Source organism: Lactuca serriola, chromosome 3, assembly GCF_051521515.1.
Source record: "Lactuca serriola cultivar US96UC23 chromosome 3, Lser_US96UC23_V15, whole genome shotgun sequence".
NCBI lineage: Eukaryota > Viridiplantae > Streptophyta > Magnoliopsida > Asterales > Asteraceae > Lactuca > Lactuca serriola.
In genome coordinates, this window is record NC_136410.1 from 27710224 (window position 1) to 27734037 (window position 23814).

Sequence of the window (23814 nt, forward strand, 5' to 3'; positions counted from 1 at the left end):
GGTCTATAGAAGAGATATCCAAAGAATTTATGTGGGTAGCCGATGAAAATACATCTCTCATTTCGAGGTTCAAGTTTGTCGTGTGCGTCTCGTCTTACGAAAGCCTCGCAACCCCAAACCTTGATATGTGCCAACGAAGGAGCTTTCCCCGTCCACATCTCGTGAGGTGTTTTGGAAACCTTCTTAGTAGGGACTCGGTTAAGGATATGGGCGGCAGTCTCTAAGGCATACCCCCAAAAGAGATTGATAGTGAAGCACGACTCATCATAGAGCGAACCATATCCAATAAGGTTCGATTACGCCTTTCTGCCACACCATTCAATTGTGGTGTCCTAGGTGGCGTCAATTGCGAAACTATTCCACACTCCTTGAGATATTCGTGGAATTCAAGACTTAGGTACTCTCCTCCTCGATCGGATCGAAGCATCTTGATCTTCCTGCCCAATTGATTCTCCACTTCATTCTTAAACTCTTTGAACTTTTCAGAAGTTTCTGACTTTTGCTTGATTAAATAGATATACCCATATCTACTATAGTTGTCGGTAAAAGTCACGTAGAAGCGGTTCCCATCCTTCGTGGTTGATCTAAACGGTCCACATACATCGGTATGTATTAGGTCCAATAAACCTTCACCCCTTTCGCACGTACCAGCGAAGGGTGACTTAGTCATCTTTCCAAGCAAACAAGACTCGCACGTGTCATCTTCCCTAAGGTCGAATGACTCCAACACTCCATCCTTTTGGAGTTGGGCTATGTGTTTCTTGTTGACATGTCCAAGACGACTATGCCACAAGGATGCTTTATCCAAACTATTGGAAGAATCTATATTCAAAACATCATTTCCTAAGTTATCAACAATCATAACAGTTTCATAAATTCCATTACATGGTATAGCTTCAAAGTAAAAGACACCATTTAGATAAGCTAAAATAGACCCATTCTCATTATTAAAAGAAAATCTAAAACCTTGTCTAAACAAACCATGAAATGAAATGATGTTTCTAGCCATTTCTGGCGAATAGCAACAATTTTCTAAACATAAACTATTCCTAAGCACTAAAGAATATACTCCAATCTTGGTTACAGGCGACGATCTTCTGTTCCCCATGATTAGATTTATCCTTCCTTGCTCCACATCCCTACTTCTTTTTAGTCCCTGCACATTAGAACAAATGTGGTAACCACAACCAGTATCAAGAACCCAAGAAATAGCATGAAAAGAATCGTTAGATTTAATTGTGTATATACCTGCAAAAGATGGCTTGATATTTCCTTCCTTTATGGCTTGCAGGTACTCTGGGCAGCTTCTCTTCCAATGTCCTATCTTGTGGCAGTGGTGACATTCAACCTCCTTAGGGTTAGAGCAGGGCTTAGCGGGATCAACTTTGGTCCCACTAGAAGAGGCACCATCTCGGGCTTTCACCTTGCGTTGGTTCTTGGATGAAGCCTTCCTCTTCTTTCCCTTCCCTTGACCAATAGCCAAGACAGGATCAGTGGGTGGATTGGGAGTTGTTGCAACAGACTTGTCTTTGAAGTTGCTCTCAGCGACCCTCAAAAGACCTTGGAGCTTGCTTAGTGTGACCTCCTCTTTGTTCATGTGGTAGGTCATCCTAAATTGATTGTAGCTCGGAGGCAAAGAGTGAAGCAACATGTCGATTGCCACGTCTTCCCCAAAGTCAACATTCAACTTGCGAAGACGATCGACATACCTTTGCATCTTTTGCAGGTGCACGGTAAGAGACTCTCCATGACCCATCTTAGCGGAAATCGCGTTAGTGAAAATCTCATAACGCTCTTGTCTCGCGTTTTGGCGGTATCTCTCTAATAAGTCTTGGTGCATCTCGTATGGATACATGTCCTCATAGGACTTTTGGAATTCGGAGTTCATTGTGGCTATCATGATGCAGTGAACCTTCGTTGCATCACGTTCATGAGTCTCAAAAGCAATCATTTAAGCCGAAGTAGCGATTTCTCGATTGATCTTCTCGAGCTTTTCATCAAGGACATACTCCTTGTCCTTGTAGCGAGCGATCGTGCGAATGTATCTTATCCATTCGCTAAAGTTTGTCCCATCGAAAGTGACCTTTTGACAAAGGCTCATCAATGTGAAAGAACTATTAGCAGCGTTGTTTGTCTTCGACATCTACAAATAGAAAGGAAAAAGATAGATTAGAATATGAATCCCTAATTATCACCCAATTAGAAAAAATTAGGGCTAGGATCCAACAACAATATTTACATCTTAGAAAAGGGATGCCGTAATCTAAATGCAAATAATTTGAAGGTAAGTGAATAACGATTCACTAATTCTCCATCATGAAAAACCTAACTCTAAGTTCTAAATGTATTGAGAATTCCTAGGTTCGGATGAGATTCATTGAAACTTTTCAATGGCATGTTTAAATCTCGATATGCCCCTCTCGTTTGTGACTGGGATATCGAGGATCACAAAGTGGGTGTGAATTACCATGCAAATTCACATGGTGCCTTCGTTGTAATGATCACCTATTCGATGTGCCGGTAAACCACACACGCTCCATCGAACTATGATAAACAACGAATCACCCTTTGCCACCTTCTCTTAGAACCAATTAGTGTGCCGGTAAACCACGCACGCTCCACTAACTTCTTAGCAAGGTGCAAAGTGTAATTTCATGGGATTGCATCAAATTCACTTTTCCTAAAGTAACTAAGATTGGGAAATTTTAGAAAACATGTAGTTACTTTGTATTTCTTATTATACTTTTAATGAGAGAATGAGGTTGCCCTATCCTACCAGTTCGGCTAACGACCCTCCACCGATCAAGCAAGCGGTGGGTGTGAGTGTACACCCATTAAGCGCCATTTTATAGGCCGCAACCTTATACCCACCTTATAGACCGGCTTCGTGAATGAGGCCTACTAACGGTAAGACTAGCATTTTAATTATACATATATATTTATTAAGCTTGTAATAATATAATAGTATAGGGTGTATTTTAAACATTTTAAAAATACTAGGGTTTTAATCTTCAATTAAAATTTTCGAAATTTAATGTCACTTAAATTAAATTTTTAATTATTAAAACTCTTGATTTAATAATTATCTTAAATTAAACTATTAATTTAAATTATCAAATCATAAGGGATTATCTAAATCTAAAAGATAATTACCATTTAAACATTTAAGTTATCCTAATCCCTTAAATCCCTCTATAAATTTCGAAAATAGGGATGGGATAATTCATGATCTTTAATTAACATATTTAACTATTAAAGGATAATTACAAGATATGGGATTATCCAAATCCCTAAAATTTAGGATCTTATCATGGGGAAGGAGGCAAATCTCGAAATCTAAGGGTTTGCAAACCCTAGATTCCGAAATCTTTGATTGAAAGGAAAGGATTCAAAAACCCTTTCAAGATTTTCGCAAATTAGGTTTAGGAAACCCTAATCTCAAAATCTATGGCCTCCTAGGGTTTATTGGCTATAAACCCTAATTTGTCAAGTTCATTCAATTGAATAAAACTAATTGAAAACAAGTTAACCAAAGGCTCTGATACCACTGATGGGTTTTATACAAACAATCCTAAGTGTGCATGCAACCCTAGTTTGGATCTATGTTTTCACTATTAGGTACACAACATTATGAACACAAGAATAAAACCCTAATGTGCATTGCTATTTTCGAAATTAACATACAAGATTGGATTACATACCTCTTGTTTTTATATTGCAATAACAACTTAAATCTTCAAATCCCAAGTCTTGAAAGCAAGCACCACAAGTGTAGTGCCTCTAATGGTTCACAAACACCACAAGCAATTGCAGAGGCTTAAGATAGAGGAGGCATGAGATGGAATTCGTCCTTGGGACCTCTTAGGAGCATGTGCACGAATTCTAAAGGCCTAGGGGTCTTTATATAGGGTTTAGATTAGGGTTTCAGTCCTTATCCTTATCCAGTTGCTTGCCCACCAAGCAACCACATGATAAGCCTTGAAAAACCCTTATCTACTTATCCTTGGACGATTTTAAGGATATCCTTATCCTTGAATTCGTCCATCCTTTAACAAGGATAAATATTGCCCTATCTTGCAACTTATCTTATAATTACAATTCAGCCCCTCTAGTTTAATTAATTACACTTGATCACAAAATTAATTCCTAATTAATTATTGACCAATATTAATTAAACAAATATGATTTTTCCTTTAATATATTATTCTTATAACATATTAATAAATCACAATAACCTCTCTCTCTCTATTTAATTTCTCCAGTCAAGTTGCTTTGGTGAAGGCAACCCAAAAGGACCATGCACAACCGGGTCAAGTACTTACCAAATATGGTTACGGGCTTAGACACTAATCCAACACAAAGAAGTACCCCCGAAGCCCCGGTATCAACCCCGAGATCCGAAGCAAGTCCCGAAGCCCAAAGATCCCGAGAAGAAAAGAGTTTCTGAGCCGAAGCTTTGCCCGCGAGAAGCCCGGTGTGCGAAGTGATCTCGGTTTCACCGAAGAATACTACTCTTAGAGCTGTAGTGCTGTCTGAGCATCGTATAACCAAGTGAGTGTGTGGTTAATTTCTTCTAATGCATAAATTCGAAGTATTTTATACTAAATACGTGTTATGTGTATATTTTTTTCTTATGTGTGTGAATGTATATTCACTTTCTTCTACCGCATAGATATGAAGTATCTGCTATGAAGTACATGCTAGGTGTTTATACATTGTTTGTTTACTTGAGATAGATGTTGAAATAATGTTTTATACATGTTTAAAAAGATTTAAACTGTATATGTGTTTGCATCTACAAATATGCTGGGTAGAACATGGGTAGATGAAATAGTTGATGTGAGACGAAATAATAAGTATTTTTGAACTCAATGTGTTCATTAGGTATTTTTAAACTCTATGTGTTCACTTGGTGTTTGAACTCAATGTGCTCATTAGGTATTTTTGAACTCTATGTGTTCACTTGGTGTTTGAACTCAATGTGTTCATTAGGTATTTTTTAACTCTATGTTTTCACTTGGTGTTTGAACTCAATGTGTTCATTAGGTATTTATGAACTCTATGTGTTCACTTGGTATTTTTGAACTAGATGTGTTCACTTGGTGTTGTAGAACTGAGTGTGTTCACTAAGTGTTTTAGAACTAAGTATTCACCAGATGTTTTGAATTAATTGTTCACTAGGAGTGTTAGAACTAGGTGTTTGTTAAGTATGTTGAACTAAGTGTTTACCAGTCGTAATTTGTGGACCTTGGTAGTGGTGGACTTTGTGTCAATTCCTTTGGTCAATCCTTAGGAATAAATTGATAAAGGATAGTTGAGTCTTAGGGTAAATCCTTAAGAAATAAAGGAGAATGGGAATGAGTATTTGGGTTGATTGTTTGATAATTGAATATAATAAATGTATTATTGTGGGTTGAAAACCCTATATGCTCACTAGGCTCCCAAGCCTGACCCACTCAGTTTTCTTTGCATTACAGGTAATGGCACAAGATTATAAATTGGTGGACTTGACAAGAGATTTTGGATTATAGATCAGTAGTTACAAATAACTGTTGTAAGGTCTATTTTATATTGTTTATGCTTTTGGTCTGTATCGGAACATGACATCCCGAGGTTTTATTATTTAATGAAAATACATTCTCTTTGAGAAAAGTTTTGATAAATTTTATCATATTTTGTTTTGGGAACAAATTTCGCAACTCTTTTAATCAAAAGGATTTACTCTGATTTTATAAAACAAAGCATAAATAAATCGGTCTTTTCTGGCCGTGAAATTGGGGATGTCACACTAATAGATAGACGAAGGATCCTTTGTGGCATGTAACCTAACGTATTCTCTTAATAGTTAATTAGTATTAATAAAGCTTTCACACAAAATAAAGCATACAACATTCAAGAAAGAATTACATCAGGAAATAAGGCATGAAAAGATCTGGCAATTCAACCATGCAATTCCGGAAAGATCCTTAGCCTAAACACTAGCATGCCTTTTTAAGAGTTCACATATCAGACATAAAAGGCATTTCTCCTAAGCATGAATTCTAGCATGCAATCCATAGCAAATCCTTATTCTAACTTTTACCATGCATATCATATTATAACACATATAACAACATGCATGGATATTCTAAAAATCAGTTAATTGATCTCTTAATGATTGGATGCATCACACCCTTTTTTTTATAAAATGCTTTTAATAAAAATATTTCAGAATAAAATTTTTTCAGTCCGTTGTTTGAGTTCAAACGCACCCAATGTTAGCCTAAATTCATAAAACAAAGACTCTAATACCAAGTTGTAACGTCCCAAAATATAGAGTAAAAATTTCATTTTTAATTAAAGTGAAACCATCCAATTATCATTCCAAACAAAAGATAATTAAGTATGAATTTTAATGTCCCATTAAATATCAAAGTAAATAACATAGAAGTCAATAGTGCAGAATATCTAGTGGATGCGATGTAATCAGCCTATGCTCACCCCTTTTCTACCAGAACCACCTGAAACATTTAAACTTAAAACCATAAGCCTTAGAATTGGCTTGTTGGGTGTTTCCTGGTTCATCGATTCGACTGTTTTTTGCGAAAGTGCTAAACTTCGTGATATGGAAATTTCAAAAGTAGAATTAGATACTATAGTATTGTCTGGTTCATAAAATGTTTGCAAAATTAATTAACAAGATGCTTAGCTATTCCAAAGAACTGTTTGAAGATTCATTCACGAGAAAGCCAGTATTGCGCTATTTCATTTATATCCACAAATGTGTCAGACTTGTTCGACAAAACGAGTTCGTTAAAAAATCATTAACTAGATTGGTTAGTGATTATGGGAAAATAGTTCGAGATCAAAAATTTACATTTTAAAATACCCTAGACAACGTTGGAAGTGATGTTTTTAGACTGTTACATGTCGTAGAGTGTGATCTGAAAGTTTGTTTTCTTTAAACGGTCGTTACTTTTGCATACAAACGTCATTTTCAATGCTCTTTATATCCACTGAATCATACTCTCATGCTCTATCTATTTAGTATTTTTTGGTACATAATAATACTTAATACAATAAATCTTGTTTTCCATATTAATTTATTACTTATGTATAATGATTAGTATTTTGTTTGACATAGTTCTATATCCTTAGAAGCCTTGAGTAGTATTTTGCATGTATTTCTATGTATAAAAATTTCATTTGTATTAAAATGAATGGAATACATTACATTGGATATGTTACACTGAGTGTTCAAAGTGGTTTGACCGACAAAATTTTACCTAATTTATTTGGTTGTCGCATTCTCTCCCCCTGGTTATAAAAATTTCATACCGAAATTTTGTAACATCCCTAAAATCATGATAAAATTTTCATTTTTAAATTAAGAGAAACCATTGTTTTAAAAAAAACCCATATCAAAATCAATTATCAAATACAAATATCCTGAAGATCAATGTATCATAAAGTCTCCAAAAACATAACATCGAAGGATGTGTACGATCACACCTTTACTTTCCTACGATCATCTGAAGTACCTGAAACATAAAACTTAAAACGTAAGCATGAAGCATAGTGGGTTACCCTAAAGTACCATCACACACACACATAAAAACATGCATATTAGGTCCACAAATAACATACCAGATTATCCATGAGCCCACAACATGAGTCTGGCTTGCCTTTTGGCCCGCACCTAATGTTTGGCTTGACATACTGGCCCACATTTTATATATGGCTTGCTCCCAGGTTTGTTGGCTTCCCCGCAGAGCAGTATTGCATCAACCCAACCATACTATGTCGACATATACATAACCAATAACATATATCCAACAAACAAAGAATCATAGAACTAATCAAACGAATAATTAGATCTACAGATCACTACCGCATAACAGGACCTATATACTAGGACACATATCTAACAGATCATTACAACATAGCAACATCCTCTATACTAGGATACATAACCTAGTGGTTTGGAATTGGTGCCTTCAACCCATAAGTAGAGTGAGGAGAACTCACCTCTTAGTCTGAAAAGATTGGTAAATAAGATAGTACTCCGATTATCAGCTCTACCGGTCACCTATTCATTGGAACATGCCCAAACTTAACTTATAATCAAAATAGCCTTAGGTCAAACTTTCTCAAAACCGGGTCAAAGTCAAAAAATTCAAAAGTCCATCCGAGTCAACTCAGCTGAGTATGTTGGGCATACTCGGCTTGTACATTGGGCGTACTCGAGCTTTGACTAATTACGAGGTGTTGACTGCGTACCCGCAATGTACCATTTGGTACGCCCAGTGTACACGTCATCCTTTTCTCCCTTCTATTAAGAGCTTAATCCTTTAAGTTCTTTCTTCAAAATGCAGATCTAGTCTCCAAATGTTGTCCTTAACCATAAAATTTCCAACTTTATGATCTTGTATGGGTATTAAGTGATCAATACCAAAAAACCCTAACTTCTTAACTCATTAAGACATACTAGTTCAAGCATGGAGGGGAACTAATGATCAAGATCACATTTTTATGCTTCATAACACACTAAAACATCTAAAAGGACAACTTATATGACCTAGAGCAACCCATAGTCATAATACCAAGCTTATGGGATCGAAAGAACACAAATCCATGGCTATAAAAGATCTAATCAATACTTCATCAAGTTTAGACCTTTTTAACTTCAAATGGTGTCAAATGATGTTGTGATTCTAGATCCAAAGTGTTCCACTCTTCTAAGATGGTCTCTTTTTCTTTATTCCTCCTTCAAGATCACTAAAACACACACAAATGGCTCAAACTAAGGGTATAAGTTAAAATATCTAGAAATCAAGATGTTACAATTCTCTCCCACTTAAATCAAATATCATCCTTGAAGTCACTCCTTTCTACCCTTCAGACATACCTAACAAATTGGGCAATTCTACCATGACCCCGGTCTGAACCAAGAATTCGAATCATAGAAGCGATTACCTTCCCATTCTACTGTCAAAACCTATTTTTAGAAGAGCTACATATCCTGGTTAATAATGAATCCTTGACCCACTATATTTAACCATTGAAGAATGATCATTACTACTCTTCCCGAAATCCGAAAATCCAAAGCCTTGACTGACTATTCACTGCTGTTAAACCCTCCACTTAAAAACAAAGCGACTCTCAACACGAGTCTTTGCTATAAGCCGTTGTAGAGAAACATACACACCCAATGCCAGTATATATACCACAACTCCCTTTAACCACTTCAAAGTCAAGGCTTGATATAAAGATAATTTGACAGACTACTCGGAAACCCGCAACTGCCACCAAACAACCCAATAACTTGAAAATACTCAATTGCAAACGAAATGTAAGACATAAATTCCAGAGAAAACCCCTCATACCAGGAACTCCTAAAAGTACAACCACCAATTAACTCCATGAATATACTTCCCAAAATCGGATCATCCATATGTCGTATCTACCCTTAGTCCTAGACTAGGAACACCACCAATTCATCTAGAAAAATACTTAAAAGACACTGATCGTGAATTTCAACCAACCCCAAATCCGGAAGTTATGCCCAAAAACCTTAAATACACACTTGACTTCCTGACAAGTCATCACCAACCCACTGCTCCCGATAGCATAATGATGATCGGTTTTGAGCATTCTAACACTCCTATGGTGTACATGCAACCCTAGAAACCTTGTATCTATGTTTTCTCTAATATTCATGCAAATTTGATTTTCCAAGGTTTTTCATCCTAACTAGCATGGCATGGGGTATTTCTAATATAAAAACTAGTAGAATGACATACCTTTCTTGTAGCTTGGATTCCTTAAGACCTTGTGAGACTAGCACCCCTAATGTGATGCCTCAAATGTTTCACACAAAACCACAACTCTTGGAATAACTTGAGAGAAGAACACTTGATCACAAAATCGGCTAGCCCTCACCCTTTACTCTTAGTGCCGATTTTACTCCATATGAGGTTCTTTATATAGTGTGTCACATGTAGGGTTACACCATGTAAACCCTAATTGTGCATGGCTTTTCATTTCCCCATGATCCATGGGTTTTAACCTCCATGGAGTACCCAATGAGTCCTAGCCCAATCTAGTGAACCATGAACCATAAGCCCACCATACAAGAATAAATGACTTACATAATCAATCATCACATATTTAATTAGTCTCTTTTGATCACAAAATTATTTCCAAATTAATTCTTGATCAATACTAATTAAATAATATGATTTCATATTAATATATTATAACTTATAATATATTAACAAATTGTAAGTGTCCTTTTTCTCATTTTGTCTATCCAATTGTTGAGATGTCATGTAACCCAAATGGACCATGCCAAACCGGGTCAAGTACATACTAAATATAGTTATGGAGTTAGACACCTTATCCAACAGTCTTCCACTTGGATAAGTCTAATAACTATAGTTACATGTATGACTTCAGGAACTCCAACAATCATTGCTCTTTCAAAGTATCGCAGAACTAAGATGATGATGCACCATTTAAGATAAGTGATCATATAATCCTCTATTCTAGATATCAGCCAGACAAATATATGGAACAATGTCGTACTTCTTGTCCAGCAGTTTGTTTCCCAATTTCCAATTTGTTTGACATAGAACTAAACTAAACACATCAATTTGGTTCTGACCGGACCCGGTGCATAGGTCAAAACAAAATCATCGAGGGGCCCAAATATCACTTTTAATCCTCCAAGGATTAAAAGGAACATATAAACTTTGACTAATATGCTTGTACTAACTACTTGTTGAATCATACACAAAAGTAGGTTTTATAACATCGAGTTACCGATGCGTTTTCGTACAATCAATGCACAACCAAATCATAATCAGCAACTCGTATCTCTAGGTTTGAAGACTTATATGATATTACCATCTCACTATTACCCAAGATAAATTCCATGAAGTGATACAAGTGAGCATGGGTTAAATCCAATACTCAGAACTTATGAGCACTCATGAATATTGTAGCAACTATTTCTATGTCTTACATCTTAGACATCGACAAGCCCAATTCATCACAATCTTGATTCATATCTACTTCCAACATATGACTGACTGTAGAGAGTTTGAATAAAGAATTATTCTGGAAGTCAAAACATGCAAAATTGAAACAATAGTAAATAATTGACACAAGATAGCAACACCTTACTTATAAATAAACAACAACTTTTATTTAATCTTCAAATGTCAATATACATTTTACAAGTTTCATAAATAACTACCTAATCTGTAAAACTAATATCATCATTCAGCCTAATCCGCATCGCATGCTGCAAATGCTTAACCTTGCACAATCCCTTCATGAGGGGATCTGTTGGGTTCTCATCCGATGATACCCTCTTTACCACGAGGAGTCCTTCTTCTATTCGATGTCTAATGAAGTGGTATTTTCTATCGATGTGCCTGGATCATCCGTGATCCCTTGGTTCCTTAGCTAAGGCAACTGCACCCTCATTATCACAAAAAATCTCCATAAGCTCCTTAATAGCTGCTACAACTCCACGGTCTCGAATGAAGTTCTTTAGCCATATAGCCTCCTTTGGTGCCTTGCTTGCTGCTATGTATTCTGATTCGCAAGTTCATTCAGCTACTGTTTCCTGCTTGGAACTTTTCCAAGTAATTGCTCTTCTATTTAGGTTAAAGACCCAGCCTGACTGAGAGCGGAAGTCATCCCTATCAGTCTGGAAGCCAGCATCACTGTACCCCACTACTCTCAAGTCATCACTCCCACCAAGGTTAAGGACCTAGTCCCTAGTCCTTCGTAGGTACTTGAGAATATTCTTCACTGCAGTCTAGTGAGCCTTGCCTAGATTCCCTTGATAGTGAAACGCTTCCCAAGCCACGATCTAACATCCTGCAAGGTTTGGATGTCATTTCCTATGAGTAGTATGCCATCCACATATAGTACCAAAAAGCTAACTATACTCCCACTAGCCTTAACATATACATAGGACTCATCTTCGCTCCTCGAAAAACCAAACTCTTTGACTTTCTCATCAAAACAAAGATTCCATCTGCGAGATGCTTGTTTCAATCCATAGATGGATTTCTCAAGCTTATACATTCTATTAGGGTGCTTTGCATCGACAAAACCCTCGGGCTGACTCATGTAAACATCCTCATCCAACTTTCCATTATGGAAAGCGGTTTTGACATCCATTTGCCATATTTCATAATCATGAAATGCATTTATGGCTAGTATAACCCTAATAGACTTAATCTTCGCTACTAGTGAGAAGGTCTCATCATAGTCTACTCCTGGAGTTTGAGTAAAGCCCTTCGCAACCAGTCGCACTTTATAAGTGTGTACATTTCCATCCATGTCGGTCTTCTTCTTGAAGATCCATTTGCACCCGACCGTCTTACGACCAGGTACGTTGTCAACCAAGTTCCAAACTTGATTGTCATACATGGACTGAATCTTGCTGTCCATGGCCTCTTTCCATTTGGCGAACTTAGGGCATGCCATGGCTTCCTTAAAGCTGTTAGGCTCATCCAAATTTACCAGTGTTCTATCACTGATAAATGCATCACCTTCCGCAGTGTAACAAACCGTTATGTCAAACTTATGTAATAGTGTAGGTCAAATTGTTCTTCTTTTTAATTAAATAAAGAGAAATTTTGGCATACTATGTATATTTACATAATTGACCCTCAAAAATAAATTATTAAATAATCTCAATTGGGTTGAACCAAGTGATAGAGATTGTAACAAGGTTTCCAAAAATATAAGGAACACTAAAATCCGAGTTATAACGAAGAAGTTATGACCAATCGAAAATCCACGACAAAACCGGCAAAACATTGTTCAGTGTAAAAACTGAATTTTTGATAAAAGGCTTTCTAGCCTTATCAATCTAAATGAAAGTTATAGTTTATGTTAAACCGAGAACTTTCATAAAAAGAATGCCAAAATCTGACTTCGTATGAGTAAGTTATGATTTTTCGAAGTTTCAGTATAGCAGTGTACAGCTAAAAACTCGAAATAAAGATCAAGTGGTTTTTAGCTGACATGACCTAAACAAGAATTGAAGGTCTCGTCATTAGTAGTACAACGGTAAAAAGACAGACAAAAACGGACGTCGTATGAAGAAGTTATGAATTTATAACGGATTCACGTCCCGGTTTGTTTAAAATAATAATATTGAAAATAAATTCAAAATTAGCCGACGAAGTCAAAACGAAAGTCGTAGAGTATAATTTTAGCTACGCGTGCATATAAAGAACGTCAAAAACGGAGTTCGTATGCAAAAGTTATGAATTTTACAAGTTTTGGCAAAAAAATAAAGAAAAATAGAAATACCCGGGAAAATTCGCATGAACAGTAGCGCCACCTCACCCCTCGCATGCGAGCCTCCACGTGTCGGCTGCTGAGTGGACCGAAGTCTCGCGTGTCACCTCCTGATTCGGCCACTTCTGCGGTCCAATCCCACTCGGACAGCCTCGCAAGGAGACACACCGGGGATGCTCCTCGCACACGCCTCGCACCACCCTCGGACACCCCTTCGCACGTGGCTTCTTTGCATTGGACCGAGGGCTAGACCAATCCGAGCCTACCACCTCCGAACCGAAGCTGCTTCCCTTCGCAGAATGTCAGCCTCGCATAGCCTCGCACAAGCTTAGGATCCGAGGCTTCGGCCTATATAAGGCATGCGAGGGTTTCCGGATTTTTGACACTTTTCACCCCAAATTTTACTCTCTTTCACTTTTTCCACACCCTTAAGCTTATATACAACCCTTAAAGCCCCGGTATCAAGACTCGAGCCCGAAGTAAGCCGTGAAGCCCCGAAATTCTCGAGAATTCATCCTCTCTCCTGTCAAAACTCTGCCCGATTTGAGCCGGTTTCTCGACAAATAAACTCCTTTTCGTGAAACGAAACCCTGTCCGAATTACCACCTACCAAGTGAGTTCATACCCCCGTATTTTCATAATTTCTACTGTTTTAAGGGGGGAAATACAAGTATAACACAACAACTTTGTGTTATAAATAAATGATTTAAAATCACGATAAAATGATTTTAAAGCATCGAAAATACTTCAAATTTTGAACTCTTTTATAAACTTATATTTTTCCCAAATATACATATTTGTATATATAATTTAATATAAATAAGATTTAAAAGGCTTAGGACTAATAATTCATTCTAGGTCCTTTTCCTTGTTTGGATGTGGACTTATAGTACCAGTTATTTGTCCGAAGGTCGTTCAAATTTTACTTATTTATAAAATTGTATATGTATATAAAATTAAAAGTTATTTCATCAGTTTAATCACCCTTTGTAACATGTTGAGCAAAGGATTACATGCAAAAATAGTTATTTACCAATTCATAAAGTACATATAAATTATAATAGGTATAGTTTATGATACATAGAGCAATAATTCATATGAATACATTGTTTTACATGCAACAAGGGTTTTAACTCAAAACAAATCAAGGGTTTACACTTATCAAATACATGTTCGGGATACTAAGTCAAGAACATAATGTCAATCATTTATCTCAGAATGATTGGGTTTTCATAACTAATATACATGTAACGTTTATATGCTTTTTATGAGACATTCAATTCAGGTTGTTTAGATTCAGTCTAGACAACCAAGGTAAAGCCTTGACATTATAACCAGAATCTCCAGTCCGGGGATCGAAACAAGTTGTGTGTAGATCTATATCGGGATTGACAACCCCGCACTCAGGCTGCTAGCTACAGTCAGGCATACATGCCAATGAGTGGCAATTGTTATCAACAGTTTAAGCGCTCATCAGGCGTTTGTTTCAGGCGTTCATGTCTTAGTATGGTTATAATAACTCATTAAAAAGATATTAACAACACGTTAGTGTATAAACAACTAAACGTAAGTATATCTTCAAAGTACCAGTTTACAAAATGCAAAGTACAATGTTATACTATAGTTTTCAATAACAGCTGGTGAAGCCAGGCACACTCTCAAATACAAGTTTTACAAATACAATGGTTTACAAATAAGACGGTTTTATAGGAATAAAACTACTTTTCACATACCACAGAAAATATGGGATTTTCTAGAAGCGTTTTCATATTCAAAATACAAATACACCCATTCAAAACATAAAGACTTATGTACTCACTCAACTTATTGTTGATACTCTCTTTTCAAATTACTTGTATTATCAGGGAAATAATAACAGGTACTCCCCGAGCTTTTTGAGAAGATGAAGCCATTAGGAGTCTTATCTTCTTCCTTTGTATAACTGCTTTGGTTTCAATATACAATGATTGAACACATGTAAATATTACACTTTTAAATACAATGGTTGTTTGTACTTTGATTACTATGATGCATGTGTTGTGATACTACAAATGAAGTCCTCCACCCCCGGACGTTTCCGCCGTCTGGTTTGGGGGTGTGACATGCAGTAATGTGAAAACCATAGATGCTCTGGTGGATTGCTAACTCTTGTGGAATGCCTCAGAGGTACGGACTCATCAACATGAGTTTCCTCCTCAGTTTTATTGCTATGTTTTGAGGTTCCTTTACCGCTTGACTCTTGAAGTTCTTCAAGGTCAATTTGCCTCCCACTGTTTCCTTGGCTTATAAATTCTCTGTCTCGAAAGACCCCTCTTCTTGTCACAAATACCATATTCTCACTGGGTATGTAGAAGAGGTAACCATAAGAATTATGTGGGTAGCCGATGAAAATGCATCGCTCACTTCGAGGTTCGATCTTTTCCTGAGTCTCACCTCTCACGAAAGCCTCGCAACCCCAAATCTTGATGTAGTCTAAATTGGGAACTTTTCCAGTCCACATCTTGTGAGGTGTTTTGGCAACCTTCTCTGTAGGGACTACATTTAGGATATGGGCAAAAGTCTCTAAGGCATACCCCCAGAATGAGATTGGTAACGAAGCTCGACTCATCATGGAATGAACCATGTCTAACAAGGTTTGATTGTGCCTCTCAGCCACACCGTTCAGCTGTGGTGTCCTAGGAGGTGTCAATTGTGAAACAATTCCACATTTCTTAAGATTGTCAAGAAAATTTATACTAAGATACTCTCCTCCTCAATCGGATCATAGCATCTTAATGTTCCTGCCCAACTGATTCTCCACTTCCTGTTTAAACTCTTTGAACTTTTCAAAGGTTTCTAACTTATGCTTGATTAAGTAGAAATAACCATATCTACTGTAATCATCAGTAAAAGTCACATAGAAGTGATTAGCATCTCTAGTGGCGATTCTAAAGGGTACACACATCTGTGTGTATGAGGTCCAACAAACCTTCAACCCTAGCACAAGTACCAGTGAAGGGTGACTTTGTCATTTTCCAAGCAAACAAGACTCGCAACAATCATCTGACTTTAAGTGAAATGACTCCAAGACTCCATCCTTCTGGAGTTGGCCGATGCACATCTTGTTAACATGTCCAAGACGACAATGCCACAAGGATGCTTTATCCAAACTAGTGGAAGAATCGATATGTAATACATTATTTCCTAAGTTGTCTATAACCAACACAATTTCATATACACCATCATAAGGTAATGCTTTAAAATAAAGAATATTATTATAAAAAGCATTAATACCACCAACTTCATTATCAAATGAAAAAGTAAACTCCAATCTTGGTGACATGTGAAGCTTTCCATTTCAGACGAGTAACAACACTTATTCAAATCTAACACTAACCCACTACTTAGCAACAAAGAATAAACTCCAATCTTGGTGACATGTTAAGCTTTCCTATTCCCCATGATCAAGTTAATCTTTCCGTGCTCCACATCCTTACTTCTTCTTAGGCCCTGCAAATCACAACATATATGAATACCGCAACCTGTATCAAGAACCCAAGAAGTAGTATGTAGTGAGTTATTAGACAATATAGTGTAAATACCTGCATGTTTAGGTTTGACCTTCCAATCCTTAACATCTTGCAGGTACTTGGGGCAATTTCATTTCCAATGCCCCTTTTCCTATCATAGAAGCATTGAGCTTCCTTTGGGTTGGAAGAATGAGTGACAGAACCACCGTTGGTTCCACTTGAAAAGGATCCATCAAGAGACTTCCTTTGGTATCCTTCGAAGGGGTCTTCCTCTTCTTCCCTCTACTTTGCCCGATTTCCAGAACAGGGGCGGTGTTAGGAGTAGGAGTAGTAACAACCGATTTATCCTTGAGACAGGTTTCGGCGGTCTTCAAAAGTCCTTGAAGTTTGCTGATTTTGACCTCCTCTTTGTTCATGTGATAGGTCATCCGGAACTCATCATAACAAGAAGGTAAGGAGTGCAGGATGATATCAATATCCAACTCCTCGAGGAAGTTCGCATTCAACTTCAGTAAACAGTCCACAAATCTTTGCATGTTCTTAATGTGGCCCGTGATGGATTCACCATCCTTCATTCGGGTTTTTATCATCAAAGAGATGATTTCATACCTCTCTTGACGAGCAATTTGATGTTAGTGGTCCGTCAAGTCCATGTGCATCTCAAAAGGGTAAAAGTCCTCATAGGACTTCTAGAGTTCAGCTGTCATTGTGGCCAACATGATACGTGTGACCATCCTGATGTTCCTGATCCAATCATTATAGTTTGAACCATCAAAGATGACTCTCCCACAAAGGTTCATGAGAGAGAAGGAGTCGGTAGGGTTTGAGCCAGAAGCAGCATTGTTGGAAGACATTTAAAAAGAAGAAAGACAAGTTTAGATTAGATATATAATCCTTAATAAGACACCCAAATGTAATACTAAGGCTAGGACCCAACATAATACTTTATAACTTGGAAGAGGGATGCCGTAATCCAAGCTATAAAATATTTGAAGGTAGGTGAATGACGATTCAACAATTTTCAACATAAAAACAAAATAAATTATTAGGTTTTAATTGGATTGAAACTCCTAGATTCTTTTGAGATTCATTGAACTTTTTAATGGCATGTTTAAATCTCGATTGTGCCCTTTCAAGTTTGTGATTGGGATGCCGAGGATCACAAACAATATGCGAATAACCATGCAAATTTACTTGGTACGGCTAATGACCCTCCTATATTTTTCATTATACTTTTAATGAGAATTATAGTCCTTGTCCTACCCGTTCGGCTAATGACCCTCCACCAGTCAAGGAAGCGGTGGGTGAGAGTGGGCACCCATTAAGCTTCCATTTTATAGGCAACAACCTTATACCCCCCTTATAGACCAGCTTCGTGAATGAGGCCAACTAACGGTAAAACTGACTTGCTCTTATATATATATATATATATATATATATATATATATATATATATATATATATATATATATATATATATATATATATATAACTTATAATACTATAAAGTATAAGGGTTAAATTTTAACTCTTAAACTCTAGGGTTTGGAATTAAAGTTTTCTAAAGTGACTTTACAAATTCTAAAACTTGAGGTCAAGTTTTGAAACTATTCTGAACCTTTCAACTTCATAACGTATGAGTTTAATGGTTTATTAAAATGAAGACTCTTCACTTTATGTAACCTATGGATCTTTAATTACTCTTTAAAGAAGTGACTTTTGGTAATCCATAACCTGAGGACAAATTATGTACTCCATCAATAACATTTAGATCAAGAATTATATCATCAAACAATTTGCAAAGAATTCCTATGATCTTACTAAAACTCATAAGCATGAACATTCATATCAACTATTTCAAGAATCATATAAACACACATGAAACTTGAAATTTTTGATAATAGCCATTGCAAATGGATTAGCACAATCATTACCACATAAAAACAGGTTTTATAAGTCCAAAACTGTTTAGGGTAACTATTCTAGTCCATTTCCAATAGCAAAACTCGAAATTCTGCACACAGGGGCTCCTACTCGCTGAGTGCAAGAACCTACTCGACGAGTAGGATGCATTTTCACTAGGACTCGTCAAGTCCCCCCATGGACTCGGCGAGTCCACTGCACAGTGAACTTAAAAATCGACTTTTTCAAGCAGTTTGCATTAAATACAAAGAAAACAAGCCTAGTCTCCGATACCACTGATGGGTTGCAACCCTAGAAACCTTGGATCTATGTTTTCTCTAATATTCATGCAAATTTTATTTTCCAAGGTTTTTCATCCTAACTAGCATGGCATGGGTATTTGTAATATAAAAACTAGTAGAATGACATACCTTTCTTGTAGCTTGGATTCCTTAAGACATTGTGAGCCTAGCACCCCAAATGTGATGCTTCAAATGTTTCACACAACACTACAACTCTTGGAATTACTTGAGAGAAGAACACTTGATCACAAAATCGGCTAGCCCTCACATATTTAATTAGTCTCTTTTTTATCACAAAATTAATTCCAAATTAATTCATGATCAATACTAATTAAATAATATGATTTCATATTAATATATTATAACTTATAATATATTAACAAATCGTAAGTGTCATTTTTCTCATTTTGTCTATCCAGTTGTTGAGATGCCATGCAACCCAAATGGACCATGCCAATCCGGGTCAAGTAGATACTAAAATAGTTATGTACTTAGATACCTTATCCAACAAATGATGGTCCTCCACCTGACAGATCACACGAGACATCCAAAACGAACCTCATGACTCTAGATTTCAAAACAAATACATAACACTGGTAACCAAACTCCTAATAAACAACCTACAAGGAAACGGGGTCCACCATTGCAAACATTAATCAAGCAACTTCCAATGCACAACTAATTCCAATACAAACTTTTACTGAACACATTATACAAACCAGAAGGTCCCTCTGTCTCCCGACTCCCAATAATGCACTAACATCCAAATTACTACACATGGAAAATAAACAAACATAGTCACTAGGCCCACAACCTATGTTTGGAATACCCCTACAAGGTCCTCAATATAACTCTGGATTGCCTCCGAGCGCATAACATGAGTATGGAATGCCCTTCCTGGCTCTTAGCCCATGTCTGGAATGCTCTCGGTATCTTAGCCTTCCAAATGACTACCAATCCCAAACATACCAATAAGACTAACCATCATGAGACCTAAGAGTCTCAGCCAATTGACTACCAGATCCCTCCCACATGAAACATACAACCATTGGTTCATGATGCATCATGATACCTTCTAACCACTAAAACGATAAGCTCACGGCACCACACCGATCTTCTTGTCATTCCATCACTCGCCTGAAAAACTCACGACCAGCACCATGGGTCCTAAATATACTCAACCTCAATGCACCGTCTTGTAGGAACCTAATCACCATCCCTATCAACACTAACTAAACACAACATTACCATACTCTTTTACCACACAAAATTCCATTCACAGAACAGGCTACTACCAATGCAAAATCCAATGAAAACATGGTCACACATGACCCGAGAATGGGATAGATGGTTGAACTCTTGTTCCAATTCAAAGGCTATAACCCAAATATGAACCATTAAATTAATTGAAACCAAGTGTTCTATTGTTATCTTGTCTAGCCCATATACACCCCTCACAACTATATCTAATGAACTTACCACAATACACACCCTTAAGGGAACCCACAACCTTACCCAAAGGATGAAGTACCAGAAGATCAAACGATATGAAGAACCTCAATCATTAACAGAAAACATTCTCATGAACGATCAAAACAAGATTCCATACCTTGATTGAGTCTGAACATACCTCATCCATACATAACTGTCTCGTTAATACATTTAAAGTTATCCAAAATGCTGCTAAAACTTTGGTCAGATTCATCTAAATACCAACCCTGTTAGTGGGACATGCCAAAAATTAGATTCTACCCAAATTTAATATCACATCTGGAAAAACTAAAAAATGCTACCCCGAATTCTAAACTTCCAATAACCAAGGACACCTTCCAAAATCGAGTCGAATATGACGATAGTTTAACACATCATTTATACTTCAACTGATACAACCCAAAGCTTCCAAATAATATCCGCTATTAATGATGAACGAAATGACCAACGATCGAGGATGCTTTGAACCAAAACCTATTTGGAGCTAAACATACTAAACTATGAAACTGAATGGTTGATCAAAAACTACCCAACCTAGACTTTAGATACCAATCTATACAACAAGCTGACTAACCCTGCAACAATCGATACTCGGCCTGGGTGACCCAATTTTCTCTTAACATATTCCTACGGAACCATAATTTGAACATATTGATGATCCTTTAAGCAGAATATCCAACTCTTCCCCACTTAGGGTTCGAACAACCACTAAGTGACGTTACAAACAGACTAAAACTCAAACCAAATCACCCAAATGCATAACATCCCTAAACCTTGGGATATATATATATATATATATATATATATATATATATATATATATATAACACAACGCAATATGATCTTCTAGAAAACACCAAGCAATCTCCACGAGATCTGAAGCTCAGATGGAGACCTCTAGAGCTCCCTAATCATGGCTGCCTCTAACATCAAAAATTTCATGCAATTACACAAGAATAACACCAACTTCCTATTTAGAAACAAACATTCTTTGCTTGCAAATCCCAACTGTTATTCATCGTAAGAATCGTTCATAAATACCATAGGCATCATTCTCATAATCGGAATACATTTGAGACGACAAAGTTATCGTTCCCAGTTCACTTCCCTGATCACCTGAAATCATCAGCTAGCACCTGCCTTGACTATAACCCAAGAAATCACACCCTTGATCTCATCTCATGGTAACCATACCACAAAAATTCTCTTATGCATTCCCATACTATCGTTGTGTCACCATAGACCACAACCATCTTGCCTCAAGTTGGGTTTACATCACAATTGCTAAAATTACATGCCTGCCCTATTTCTCATCCGAATATAGAAAATTGGATGAACATAACCACTGCCTAAGATAGTGAAATTCCAATCCATCTGCCAAACACTCAACCTCCAGCTACAATCCTCGAGCCGATCATAAAAAATTGCTTCCTTCTTGAGTCCCACAACTCAACTGTCACTACCTGGAGCAAGTCCCTCGACACCTCAAAACCGAATAACTCACCTATTCATGCACCATTCAAACCCAAATAACATGGCCACTGAGTCCCAAACAATCACCAGTCCCATCGTTAGCCTATACAACCATAACCAATAACTGATAAAAAAGGAAACACACTTCAATGAATCATGGTGCCAAACCATCCTATCCACCCTCGACCAGCTCCTTAGAGACCTGATATTTTCCTCGATTTGAGTACGGATCTTGTTCTTTCAATAGTACGGGCCTAATACTACCTTCCATACATATCCATACTTTCCTCAAGAATCATCTTTAGTCCTTTAAGTTACCTACCCATAATAATGTTTCTAATAGCCACTAAACATCATAGCAAGCAAACTAAGCACTTGCTAAGCTCTCCTAGGATTCCCAACTCACCCTGCCATCAGCTATTGAAGAACCCCTATTAATGTCAGCTAACCAATTCATGAATACAATTACATGCAAAAAAACTTAAATAATATTTCGACTAAAAGACTCAACCCTACAACGGCTAGACTCAGACGAGAGCTGTACAATAGGCCAAATCCTTCATACTAAGATTATTTAACCTTTTTAGCATGTAATTTATCATATTCATTTGATAGTTAACTCACATCAATATGATACCTACAAAGCACAAAGCAAGAAACATGCAAGCAATGGGGTCGAATGGCACTAAGACACAATAAAATCAGGCAGGTCCTTATATGAAATTCCCGACCACTAGGTCCAAGCATCTAGGATACACATACATCCTATCCTCACTCTATCGAGAGTCTCTAAACATTCCTCATCTGTTCAGTTGTTTACACATATAGTCATCCACGTAACTGATGGGTTATGAGCAAAACTTCATTCCTATGGTGTACATGCAACCCTAATTGTTGTGATCAAGGTTTTCTAACTTAAGCATACAACATTGAATACCAAAGCAAATAACCCTATGACTAGCATACATATTTCGAAATTAACATATAATTAGGGTTAGAAACTTTACCTCTCTTGTTATGTAGCAATAACAAGTTTAATCCTTCTTGATCTTGACTTCTGAAAGCCTAGTGCCCCAAGTGTTGCACCTCTAATGGAGTTACAAACACTCGATACAAGAAGATGACGTAGGAGAGAAGAAGAATTCAGCTAGGGCTTCCTAGAAACCCATAGGGATGAATTCCACTAGAAAAGGGGTCTATATATAGCAGTGTGGGCTGCTAGGGTTTCCAGGTGGAAACCCTAATACCTAACTTAGGCAACAAGTAGCCCATGAACTCCTTCCTTAGTGCCCATGGACGAAATCTTATGGGCTTCCCCATAAATTTCATCAACTCCACTCTATGGAGTCCACCAGCCCAATTATGAAATTATCAATGATTTGAATAAGAGTCCCCTAGTTATTTAATCAGTCTCTTTTGATCACCAAATTAATTTCTGATCAATACTAATTAAATAATATGATTTCCAAATAATATATTAATCTTCTAATATATTAATAAAACCATTTTGAGTATGAATTTATTATTCACAAAATAAATTCTACTTTCTCTCCTCTTGTCATCTTATCAAGTTGCATGAGTGAAGGCAACCCAAAAGGACCATGCTCATAATCAAATCAAGTACATACCAAAAATAGTTATGGGCTTAGACACCTAATTCAATAGTCTCCCATTTGGATAAGTCTAATAACTATTATTGCATACGACTTCAGACTCTGATTAGCAATCGTAGCTTTTAAAAGCCGTTGTCGAACTCTGATCTTATCAACAACGTGTCCTTTAGATAAGGGATGATATATTCCTCCATTTTAGATATCTTATGATCTGTG